A 12,163-nucleotide genomic window follows, 5' to 3' on the forward strand; every position below is an offset into this window, starting at 1 on the left:
AGGATTGATGAGGGCAGAGTGGTGAACATGATCTATATGGACTTCAGTAAGGTGTGTTCGATAAAGTTCCTCATGGTAGACTTGTTAGCAAGGTTAGATCACATGGAATAGATGGAGAACTAACGATTTGGATACAGAACTGGCTCAAAGCTGGAAAACAGAGGGTGGTGGTCACTTTTCAAACTGAAGGCCTGTGACTAGCAGTATGCCACAATGATCGGTGTTGGGTCCACTGCTTAGCATCATTTATATAAATGATTTGGATGCAAATGTGAGAGATATGGTCTGCAGATGACAGCAAAATTGGGAGTGTAGTGGATAGCAAAGAAAGTTACCTCAAAGTACAGGCAGGATCTTGATTAGATGGGCTAATGGGCCAAGGAGTGAAAGATGGAGTTTAATTTAGATAAATGTGAATTACTGAATTGTGGAAAGGCAAATCAGGGCAGGACTTATATACTTCATGGTAAGATCCTGGGAGTGTTGCTGAACAAAGAGACCTTGAAGTGCAGGTTCATAGTTCCTTGAAAGTGGAGTCGCAGATAGATAGGGTAGTGAAAAAGGCATTTGGTATGCTTTCCTTTATTCGTCAGAGTATTGAGTACAAGAGTTGGGAGGTCATGTTGTGACTGTACAGGACATTGATTCGGCCACTATTGGAACATTGTGAGCAGTTCTGGTCTCCCTGCTATATGCAGAATATTGTGAAAGGGTTCAGAAAAGATGTATAAGGATGTTGCCAGGGTTGGTGGATTTGTGCTAAAGGGAGAGGCTGAATAGACTGGGCCTATTTTCCCTGGAATGTCGCAGGCTAAGGGGTGACCTTATAGAGATTTATAAAATCAAGAGGGGCATTGATAGGGTAAATAGACAAGGTATTTTCCCTGGGGTGGGGGAGTCCAAAACAGAAGGGCATAGGTTTTAGTTGAGAGAGGAAAGAATTGTTTTAGATTAGATTAGATTACCCTTCGGCCCAACAAGTCCACACCGACCCTCCAAAGAGCAACTCACCCAGACCCATTCCTCTACATTTACCCCTGACTAATGCACCTAACACTATGGGCAATTTAGCATGGCCAATTCACCTGACCTGTACATCTCTGGATTGTGGGAGGAAACTGGAGCACCCAGAGGAAACCCACGCAGACACCGGGAGAATGTGCAAACTCCACACAGTCGGTTGCCCGAAACGGAAATTGAATCCGGGTCCTTGGCACGATGAGGCAGCAGTGCTAACCACTGAGCCACCGTGCAATTTAAAAAGGACCTAAGGGGCAACATTTTCACACAGAGAGTGGTGCATGTCTGGAATGAACTGCCAGAGGAATTGGTGGAGGCTGGTACAATTACAGCATTTAAAAGGCATCTGGATGAGTGTATGAATAGATATGGGCCCAATGTTGGAAAATGGGGCTAGATTTATTTAGGATACTGATCAGCATGGAAGAATTGGAACAAAGGGTCTGTGTCCATACTGTATATCAATGTGACTCTATGACAGCTTTCTTGAACTGCTGCACCCCCCACAGTATATGTTCTTGCATAGCAGTTCATGTTTGAATTTCCAGGATGCTGTTCCAGTGACAGTGAAAGAATATAGAAATATTTCCAAGTCAGGGTGGTCCATCATTGCAGGGGATCTTCGAGGAACTTATCTGTGCATGCAGAGACTTTCTTCTGGGCAACAGAAGTTTCAGTTTGTGAAGAATTTTGAAAGTGTCTTGGTGAGTCTTTACAGGCTGCTATACAGAGCAGTTCCACTGCATCAGGTGGGGGGACATTGAAAGTTTAAGGTGTTTGAGCAAATTTGTTACATCCTGGATTGCGATGAGCTTCTGAATTGTTGTTGGGGTTGTATTCATCCAGACAAACAGAAAGTATTCAAAGATTGACATATACTTTATAGGTGACGGAAAAACTTGTCAATGTATTTGTTCACATACAGCATCTTGTCTTCAAGGTCTTCAAGTCACTCTGGTCAATCCACATCTGGTCACTAACTTCTGGCTGATTACGAAAGAGAAGCACAGAGAGAAGACCTGGTGGAGTAGAGAAATCAAAGAGCAGGTCATTCTCTCACATCAGGAATCCAGGAGAAACGCATGTCAAGAATTGGTGCCACAGAATGATTCAGAGAGGAAGGAGACAAGATTATAAAGGGAATACTTCTTTTTTTTAGCAACTTCCTTTGTTTAAATTGGCATTGTTAGCTTGTGTTAAAGAAATGTAGGATCTTTTCCTTACCATAATAAGTCATGAAAGCAACATGACAGCGCAACTGTGTTATTATTGTTTACTTAATATGGCTTTTATGTAGAGCCTGCAGCTGCCTATTGTGTTGTGTAATTATGGTACATGATGACTTTGTAATGACTGGAATGTGGTTGTTGTGTCTCCACTCGCACGGAGCGCTTGATGAAAAGAAAGGTAATAGGATGTGAATCAAATAAATACCTTGTAAATACAGTAAGCACAAACGCGAGCACAGAGAACAATGTAAATAAAGCTCTGCCATCATTATCACTGTGTCAACACCTACATACAGGTCAAAAATAGTAAATGCCATTTCAAGAAAAATTATCTCCAACAACTTGTCTGTTGGTCTAGTTATTGCAGTCTTTAAAAAAAAATGCTTTCAGAAAGATTTTATTTAAGGAGCCCCATCTCAGAATATTTAGCCTCCTGGTCAACTTCTTTACTCTGACGCTGAAAGTAGACCTTGAAAATTTTTTTTCACTTGGCCTTGACTCTCAGAACTTTCCGCTGCTCTGCTGAAAACAGAAACAGAAAATAAGAGTGCGTCAGCAGCTACATGAGGACTGGTATTGCCAAAACCTTTATCATTTAAAAAGAATATACTATTGCAATTGTCCTCTTGTTGCAACACTGTAGTTATAAATCCTCAATATCGAGACTGTATGATATTGGATGCAGTTTACCTTCACAAGTTAAAGACTGAGATAATGAACAACCAAGACTGTGGTAATTTTTAAAGAATAAACTTTGATGAAGGGTTGAGGCCTACATTCTGAGCTGAACAGACCAATTAAGTCAAGCACTGAAGCTGATTGCAACGTCATCAAGACTTTCAGTCATCATTTTGGATTCCCAACACTCATGTAGTCAGAAAAAGAGAGTGCTGGTTTCCAGATTGCTACACATACTGTTGCAGGATGAGTGTTGAGTTAGCCAACCCATCATATTGATAATAAACCTTAATTACAAGAGGAAGGGAAACCCTGTGGAAATACAACTACACCTATCATAGATTCAATACACTAGTAATATTTTTCAGACTCATTAGCAAATTGTACATTTCTCAGGGCAGAAAAGAGAACGAAGATCACTTTGACTTGAACCAGAAACAATCCGAAAATTAGTCTCTGTTACTAAAGCTGCCTGGCTTCATGGTTTACCTTTATTCCATCGTGCCAAACTAGTCCTCAATTTGATGTAACCAATGCATTTCCTCAATATGAATAGACAAAGCTAAGATTGCAAGCTATCATAGTTCCAGCCCCACCACATTCGGTTGACTAATAATTCTAAATATAGGCCAAAACAATCTCCTCATTATCACACCTGAGTAAAGTGCTGCTGTAAAACATGATCAATGATCAAGCTGCCTCAATGACTCTGCTGATAATGACAATGCAACACTAAAATATACAGATGAAGCAAATCCCAGTTGTCGTTCTGTTTAACAAAAATATTGGAATACAATTAGTGGCAGGGATGGGATTAGGTTACAAAATAACCCCAACAACAGAATAACAGCAAAACAGTCAGGCCAGTTAATATCCAGTGTATCTGTTTTAAAGCATGCAAAATAAAGTATACCTGATTTTACTGTGATGCCCATAGTTCAATTGCTCAGTGACATCACCATCCATTTTGAAGAATGGTCACTTGAATAAGGTACAGGAGCACGTGGAGTCATAGAGTTGTACAGCACAGAAACAGATCCTTCGGTCCATGCTGACCAGATACCCGAACCTAACCTAGTCCCATTTGCCAGAACTTAGCCCACATCCCTCTAAACCCTTCCTATTCATATAGCCACCCAAATGCCTTTTAAATGCTGCAATCGTATCAGCCTCCACCACTTCTTCTGGCTGCTCATTCCGTACACCTACCACTGTCTGTGTGAAAAAGTTGCCCTTCGGTCTCTTTTATATCTTTCCCCCTCACCTAAATCTCTGCCCTCTAGTTCAGGACTACCCACCTCAGGGAAAAGACCTTGTCTATTTACCCTATCCAGGCCCTTCATAATTTTGTAAACCTCTATAAGGTCACCTCTCAGTCTCCAACACTCCAGGGAAAATAGCCCCAACCTAATCAGCCTTTCCCAATAGTTCAAACCCTCCAACCCTGGCAACATCCTTGTAAATCTTTTCAGAACATTTTCACGTTTCACAACATCCTTCCAATAGGAGGGAGACCAGAATTGCACATAATATTCCAAAAGTGGCCTAACCAATTTCCTGTACAGCTGCAATATGACCTCTTAACTCCATGACCATAGCTCAATCCCCAGACACTAGGCCTTGTCTTCACTTGGGCTGCTGCTATGCACTATCTCTTGTCAGATACTAATAGTCCCCAATAGCAGCTACTCACTCCCTCAGGCTGACTTTTACCCAGTCCTTTGTCTGTCCAACTGTTTTTCTCTCTCTTTGGGCTCTCTCTCCACTTAGCATTTACTCCTCCCCCCTCCCCTACCCCACCTGCTGCATAAATGCCAACCTTTTCCTAGTTACCATCAGTTCTGAGGAAGGATCACCAGATTCAAGACGTTAACTCTGATTTCTCTTCATAGACAATGCCAGATCTGCTGAACTTTTCCAGCAACTTGTGTTTTTGTCATTGCAAACCACTGGTTTCAATTGTGGGGAGCACTACATAAATATGGTTGGCATGACGAAGCTATGGGGATATGGACTCAGGAGATAAAGTGGGGAGAGTTAAATAAAAGTGGGAGAACTTGGGTAGACGTAAAACTGATGGAGCCCACAGGCAGTGCAAAGCCAGAAGGAATATGTAGGCCTGGGGAGCCACCTGGATTAACATGCTGAGCATGCAACTCAATCTCTGGGGGGCCAGCTGTGTTGTCTTTCATCCTCTTCCAAATCATAAAAGTGCTGTGAAAATGAAAAATGGCTGCTAAAGCACCCAGAGTGTGACCCAGGTGGCAACTGAACTGGGCTGATATGATCAGGTGCCATGGTCTCCTCTGGTGGTCCTGAGGAAAGAGCTCGGGCCTCTTCCAAACCATCCTATTCAGTGGGATTTCTATGCAGCCGTCTGTGAACCTGGATGCCAAACTGCCTCTTTTATCTATATACCTCGGCGATCCTTGCACATGGGAATTCTATCGGAGTATTCCTGGCTTGCACTGCTATGCGGGTTGGGGTTTAAGAATGATGCTGGAAGACTTCCGCACTGGTGAGCACTTCTGCCAGATAGTGCGACACTACATTCTTAATGAGGTGAGCACCATAAATTTGTGGGACAACATTTGATAGAGCTCGTGGAGAGAAGCCCTCTATGAAACTCCCTGAAACTGACACCCTTTGCCAAATCTTGGGAAAATTTAGCCTCTGGAACGTATTTCCCGATGGGAATGTAGGGGGCTGAAATTACTGCAATAATTGAGCAAGTAGAGCTTAATATAGTGATGGTGTTCTCAGATACGATGGGCTGAATGGTCTTAATTATTTATACTTCTGTTGCAGTCTCTGTGCTTCCCTTTGCCACTCCTTACAGAAATTGGACCTGTTCCATATGACCTATCCCATGATATTTCTGGGATTGCTTATGTTTGACAAAGTACTGTAATATAAGAAAGGCATAGCACATGTAGTGTATTACTCAGTCGTTTTCTTTCTGTTCATTGAGTTATACTATACTCTGATCTTGCTGGCTGACTGAGTGTGTGATTCAATTCCCAGATTGCATGGAAAAATAAGTCATTGGTGAAATGCTTTATAAAATGTGCACGGTGAGGTCAACTGAGTTGAGTGCCATTACAAATGTCAGAGTGTAATTTGAAAAAGGCCAACTTTGTATTTGAAATACTGCTGGAACTTTTCTCTCTGCAAAGACGGCAGAGTTTTTTTTGTGAAAGCTTAACTAACATGTTTTTACTTTAGAATGATGTGGCTACAGATTGTGGGGAACTATTGTTTTGACTTGGTGGCAGAGGATTTTGGGTTAAACTACAGTGACCTGTTTTACTTTATGCTTGAGAGTGTCAGGATTATTGATAAGCTTTGCTGACATGTTTCTGGATTGTTTTCTGTGTTTCCCTTTGAAGTAGTTCTTATACGGACATGTGAAATAACAGATGGGAAATGATGGGAAAGGCTGAACGGCCAAAAATCCGTTAAAAACAAACTAAAGGGTACAGAGCATTGAGGGAGAACTCACACAGGGAGCAGATCATTAAAACCCTGCCAATGGCAAAGGTCTCAAGGCGAACAAGTATTTTGGCCAGATAACTATTGGTAGACTGTTTGGAATTGTCACTGTCTAGAAAAATAGTTTACACCTTTTCTGGTTAAAATAAACAATCTGCTACTCAGATAGCATGCAATGATTTCACTGGAAGTGACCATAGAAGTTAGATAGCAGAAATATTCCAGAAATTTGTTCTCTTTCTTTATCAAATATACCTTTGATGTTTAATTTAAATATACATGAAGGAAATAATGAAATATATGGGAAAGAATCAAAGGGATGTTGAGTAATAGATTTAGAAAGGAAAGTAATGATCTGATAATTCTCAAGGTGACATCTTCTCAATTTGTCGCTGACTAGTCAAACTCATTCCCTAAATAAAAAAGCTCAACAATACATATAGTGTTGAATCAATATGGTAATGCCTTCTTATTCCTTTATCCCTTCACACAGATTAACATTGGTTTCATTGTCCTTATGGGCTGAGTTTGCAAAGGTTGTTTGTCTTTCAGAACATTTACCTGTTAAATATTTACAGTGGCCAGGTAACTTTCTCCCACTCCCGCATTTTACAAGATTGATGGAGTGTTCAGTTTCTTTTCATCCCTGGATGAAGTGCCATCATGAATATAACAACTGATAAAGTTCCTCAGTTTCTTTTCTCAAGATTTTCTTTCAGTTCTTTCTCACTTAAGACACTGTATTTTTATATTACGTTTGCAGATGACACTGAAATTGAAGGTGTAGCAGACAGCGAAGAAAGTCACCTCAGACTACAATGGGATTTTGATCAGATGGGCTAATGGGCCAAGGAGTGGCAGATGGAGTTTAATTTAGATAAATGTGAGGTGCTGCATTTTGGGAATGCTGCTTCCATCCCCACGTGTCTTCCCTATTAAAGCAGTAGCTTCTGATAACCTCCACCCCCCCTCACCTTGACTTTCAGTGCACTGAACGTCAGAACTGACCGTGATCCACTGCCACTGCCACCTGACCTATTTGGAGTGACAGCCCCAACTGAAGATTGGTCAGATCTTGACTACCTCTGTGCAGCTCCCCAGCTAAGGCTGCCAATCCCTGTACTGCAGGACTGGCCATGACCCACTAACCATGATCTCTGACTGCCCAAGCAACTCTCTGTGCATGCCCAAGCTCCTGGACTGAGATTCAACCATGTCATTGACTGACTGGCAGGACTCCCTAACCTCTCACTAGAAAAAGGAATGATCCCTTTAGATTTTCTGACCTGGGGCCATTTAGTGGAAAAACGCTCAATGTGTTTGCTGCATACACTGCTGGCACAAATTGCAACTGTGATATTAACATAACATGGTGCTGCACAACAACATACCCATCTCATGGACAGGAAATTGCAGACAAGCATGACAACCCGCCTGGCTTTCTGTCCAGCACATAAAGACGAGGAACACAGAAGTACTGTGAGCCTGTAATTTCTCAATGAGGGGCTAACATACAGAAAGGCAAGGTGTAGACACCTTGAACTTCCAAGTAGGCACAAAGTGAGTGAGTGCTGAGGAAGTAAGCAGAGGGCCCTGCGGTGCAACCTGTTCTAATGGATGAGCTGGCGCCTGTCCTTGCATGAGAAACGGGCCTGGTCGCAGCACAGCAAAGAAAGCCATGGGTGAGCTACATTGTAGCTATTAATATGCATGAGTCAGAAAGGTGTCACAATAATGTGGTGAAGCTGGTGCATGTCCGGTAGAACAGGACAGCACATGCCCTTCGGCCCATCAGGTCTGTGTCGACTATGATGCATTCTGCCTGCACATGGCTCTTATCCCTCTTCCCTGCCTGTTCACATGTTTGTCTAATTGCCTCCTAAGTGCTGCCAGTGCATCAGCTCCTACTATCTCTCCAGTAGCACGTTTAGGCACCTACCGCTCTCTGTGTAAAAAAAACTCACCTGATACATTTCCTTTAAACTTTCTCGCTCTCATCTTAAACCTATCGTCGGTAGTATTTGACAATATCCATCCTGGAAAAAGACTTGACTATCCATCCTCTCCACACTTCTCCTAATTTAATATACATTCATCCCTCAGCCTCCGATGCTCTAGTGAAAACAATCTACATTTGCCCAACATCTCCTTATAGCAAATACGCTCCAATCCAGGCAACATCCTGGTAAACCTCTTTTGCACCTTCTCCAAAGCCTCCATAATCTGCTGATAGTGTGGCAACCAAAACTGCGCACAATATTCTGAAGTCTTAGATACTGCAACATGACTTGTCAACTTTTATACTTAAGGCCCCAACCGATGAAGCTAAAGCATGCCATCTACCTTCTTTACCACTTTATCCACTTGTGTTGCTACTTGCACCTCTCTGTCCTCTCTGCCAGTCTCTTGGCACGGAGGGTGCAGGACGTTACTGCCCATGGAGCATGCCCACAGATGTTGAGGAACACCAGCCAAGGTAGATACCTGGAGTTGCAGTTACTCTGGGTATGACTTTCTCGTCAGAAATTGTCACTGACTAGCTACCCTCGACTGCCTGAGAAAATTGCAACCTGCATATAAAGGAGGTGAGATTAGATAATAATGATGATGATTAATGATAATAATGAGATATTATTAGGTCCTTCTAAATTCTCATATAGCCATTAAAACCTCAAGCAGAAAAATCTTTTTCTCAATGTTGAGAATCTCAGGCTGAATTATACCAAACATTAGCTCAGTGTCGATCTCCTGAAGGGTTTCGCTCCATGAGCTTTCCTGAGTTATCTAACACGATGTTCCTCTACTCACCTCACTATGTACGCGCCACATGTCCACTCATGTGATCTTGCACGTATCAGATATGGAATTGTTTCACAATTGCTGGGGTCTTCCAGTTTTCCCACTGCCAGCACCATATTTAAGCCTAGCCCTGCAAAGGTCAAATGCTGACAGCCGAGAATAGCCCTTTGTTGGAGATGTGATGGGAAGTAACTTAAAAAACATCTGAAGACACACTGGGGACAGGCGACACTGCATTGTGAGTAAGATATCACAATCGGAAATATATTAACATGGTCTATTGACTGTCATCATAGGTGCAGCGAAAGCTACAGAGGCTGCCCATCCTTACAGGCACTATACTTGACATCCATTGGAGCAAAAGATCTTGCCTGTGTTGACTGTGGAAGCAGTCCATATTGTAGGGCGTACAAACAGTTGCTAATGTTAACTTTAATTAAACAATGGGAAAAGCAATGAAAAAGCAAATGGAAACAAGCTTCCTTTACTTCAAGGACTAAACAAGGGCTGCTAGAATTTTGAGGAATAGATTTACAGCCAATGAATGACTGCTCAGCCCAACTCACATCTTCTGGAACTGGATATCCATTACGTGCTATCTGACTTGCAGCTCCCGACTTTGCAACGCTCTATCATGATCAAAGTGATCAAAGTGATGATTCTCCTGCTCAATCCTCTCACTTTCCTCTTCAGATGATGGATACCTCTCTCCCAGCTCTAGATCAGGCCATGTGTGGAAGTCCCCTGCGCTGATCTATTGCAATGTAACATTCACCTGTAATCTGTTTAACTGACTGTAACGTTTATCCTTTTCACTTTATTTCTTAGTTTCTAACTCATACTAGTTTAGTGCAGCCGTCACTTTGACAGTCACTTCAGCAGTTGGCACAGTTGGCACCCCACCAGCTGCCTTGCCTCTTTTTGCACATTGAGGCCTGGTTTTCACCTGGAATGAGAGAAAGGGAAGGACTGAGTGAGATAGAAGTGGCTGACCCAGTTCTTCGTGTTGGTGTAGCTGGGGAAAGGTGGCAGGGTGTCTTGAGTGAGTGAGTAGGCAGTGCAGATGCTATGAGGGAACTGGGTGGATAAAACCGCGAGAAGGAAAATGTCTGAGTGTAGTAAGGAATGGGCCTTGGTACGAGTTGGGTGCAGTATAGAGATAGAATGAGTTATCAGAGATATCAGAGAGAAGATGGTTCCACTTACCTTGATAAAGTGAGGAAGGTCATTGACATTTTTTCTATGCTGCTGAGTGTTCCACTAGATGGCTGAGGCCCAACATGAACAGCATGACAAGTTGGCATGGTCTAGTATTAAGTCCTCCTCTGCTAGTCCTACAGGAGGAGCATAACCCTCCTCATCACCACTCCATCCACCAGGACGTTCCAGGCTCCAGTCTGAAAGCAGAATACCAAATTCCTCTTGTCTGCATGCCCAGGCAAATGTCATGACCGTGTTGGACAGCTCCTCACTGGAAGTGCTCAACCAGATGCACAATAGCCTTTAAAAGTTGGCACAGATTACCAGGATGCCAGGACACCCCAGGATATCCCATCAGTGGTGAGTGCCTCCTGCTGTGGCCAATGGGAAAATTCGACTGGCATTGGATACAAGGGATGCCATAGGAGCGTAGTCGGTAATTACTGAGGCAAATCTGGGATAATAGGATGAGAAAACCCAGCAGGCCTCAGAGATAGAGGAACCCTCAATGAAACCCAATGCAAATGACACTTAGCCAAAAGCTAGTAAGAGGTAGCCAACTGTCACTTTACCCATAGTCACTTGGGTAGGGTGGCAGGAAGTCACAGATATTTGTGTTCCATTTGATGCCACAAAAATCAGTGCCCAGATTTCTTTGGGTGCACACTCCAGCAATCTCTTTAAGGATCAGAGGGTGGATAGCTCTATATTCAGGCTCCTCATTGGTAAATGTGTGTTTGTGATGGGAATGTAGATGAGCCTTGAGCAGTCAAAGAATTGAGAGATCATTTTCTTTAAATTGCCAGTTAACGGTCTCTCACATCACACCAGTTCCCCCACTGCCATGTGTAAAACCAGATACCCGAGAGTCCTGGAGTATTTCATCACAACTGAAGTGATTAATGTTGGAGAGCAATCTCTTGGCTTCACATCATTTCCAGGATTTTAATTTTTTTTTGCATTTCAACAAGGCTCCATTGACCACACCTTCTCAACTGTCAGTCTCAACCACCTAAAGGCCCAAGGGCAGCAGTTACAATGGGCACACCACCCATTCAAGTCACACACCAGCTTTGACATGGAACCATATCAACGGTCCTTCACTGTCACTGTATTGAAATCTTTGAGCTCCCTCTATTACTGCACTGTGGGTGCTGTGTACCACAGGTACTGCAACAATTCGTAAGGCTGCTTAATGCCACCTTCTCAAGGTTGGTGATAAATTCCCACCCAGCCAGCAATGCCCAAATCCTATAAATAGAAGTGGGTTCTCGATTAGAGTGGCACTGGAAAAGCACAGCAGTTCAGGCAGCATCCTGATGAAGGGCTTTTTCCCGAAACGTCGATTTTCCTGCTCCTCGGATGCTGCCTGAACTGCTGTGCTTTTCCAGCACCACTCTAATCTAAAATCTGGTTTCCAGCATCTTCAGCCCTTGTTTTTACCTATAAACAGAAGTGGCCAGTACTGAGGGCAGTCATATATTTGCGAACTAATCAGACCTGCCTCCTGTTTGACAACCACGATCTTTGACTTGGGCTCCACATCTCAGTATTTTGGATGGTAACTTTATTACCTAGTGCAGTACCCCCCTCCCCGTCCTACTTGAGGAAATGCATGTTTTTAAAAATCGCAGTAGGGAAGAATGCAGACTGCTTGTCAGCCTTAACAGGCTCCCAGGCCAGCAATACTTCTGTTTTAAAACTCTAATGCCTCCACAGTCTCATCGTCCCCACCTCCTGTAGCC

Source organism: Chiloscyllium plagiosum, chromosome 16 (genome assembly GCF_004010195.1).
Source record: "Chiloscyllium plagiosum isolate BGI_BamShark_2017 chromosome 16, ASM401019v2, whole genome shotgun sequence".
NCBI classification, from domain to species: domain Eukaryota; kingdom Metazoa; phylum Chordata; class Chondrichthyes; order Orectolobiformes; family Hemiscylliidae; genus Chiloscyllium; species Chiloscyllium plagiosum.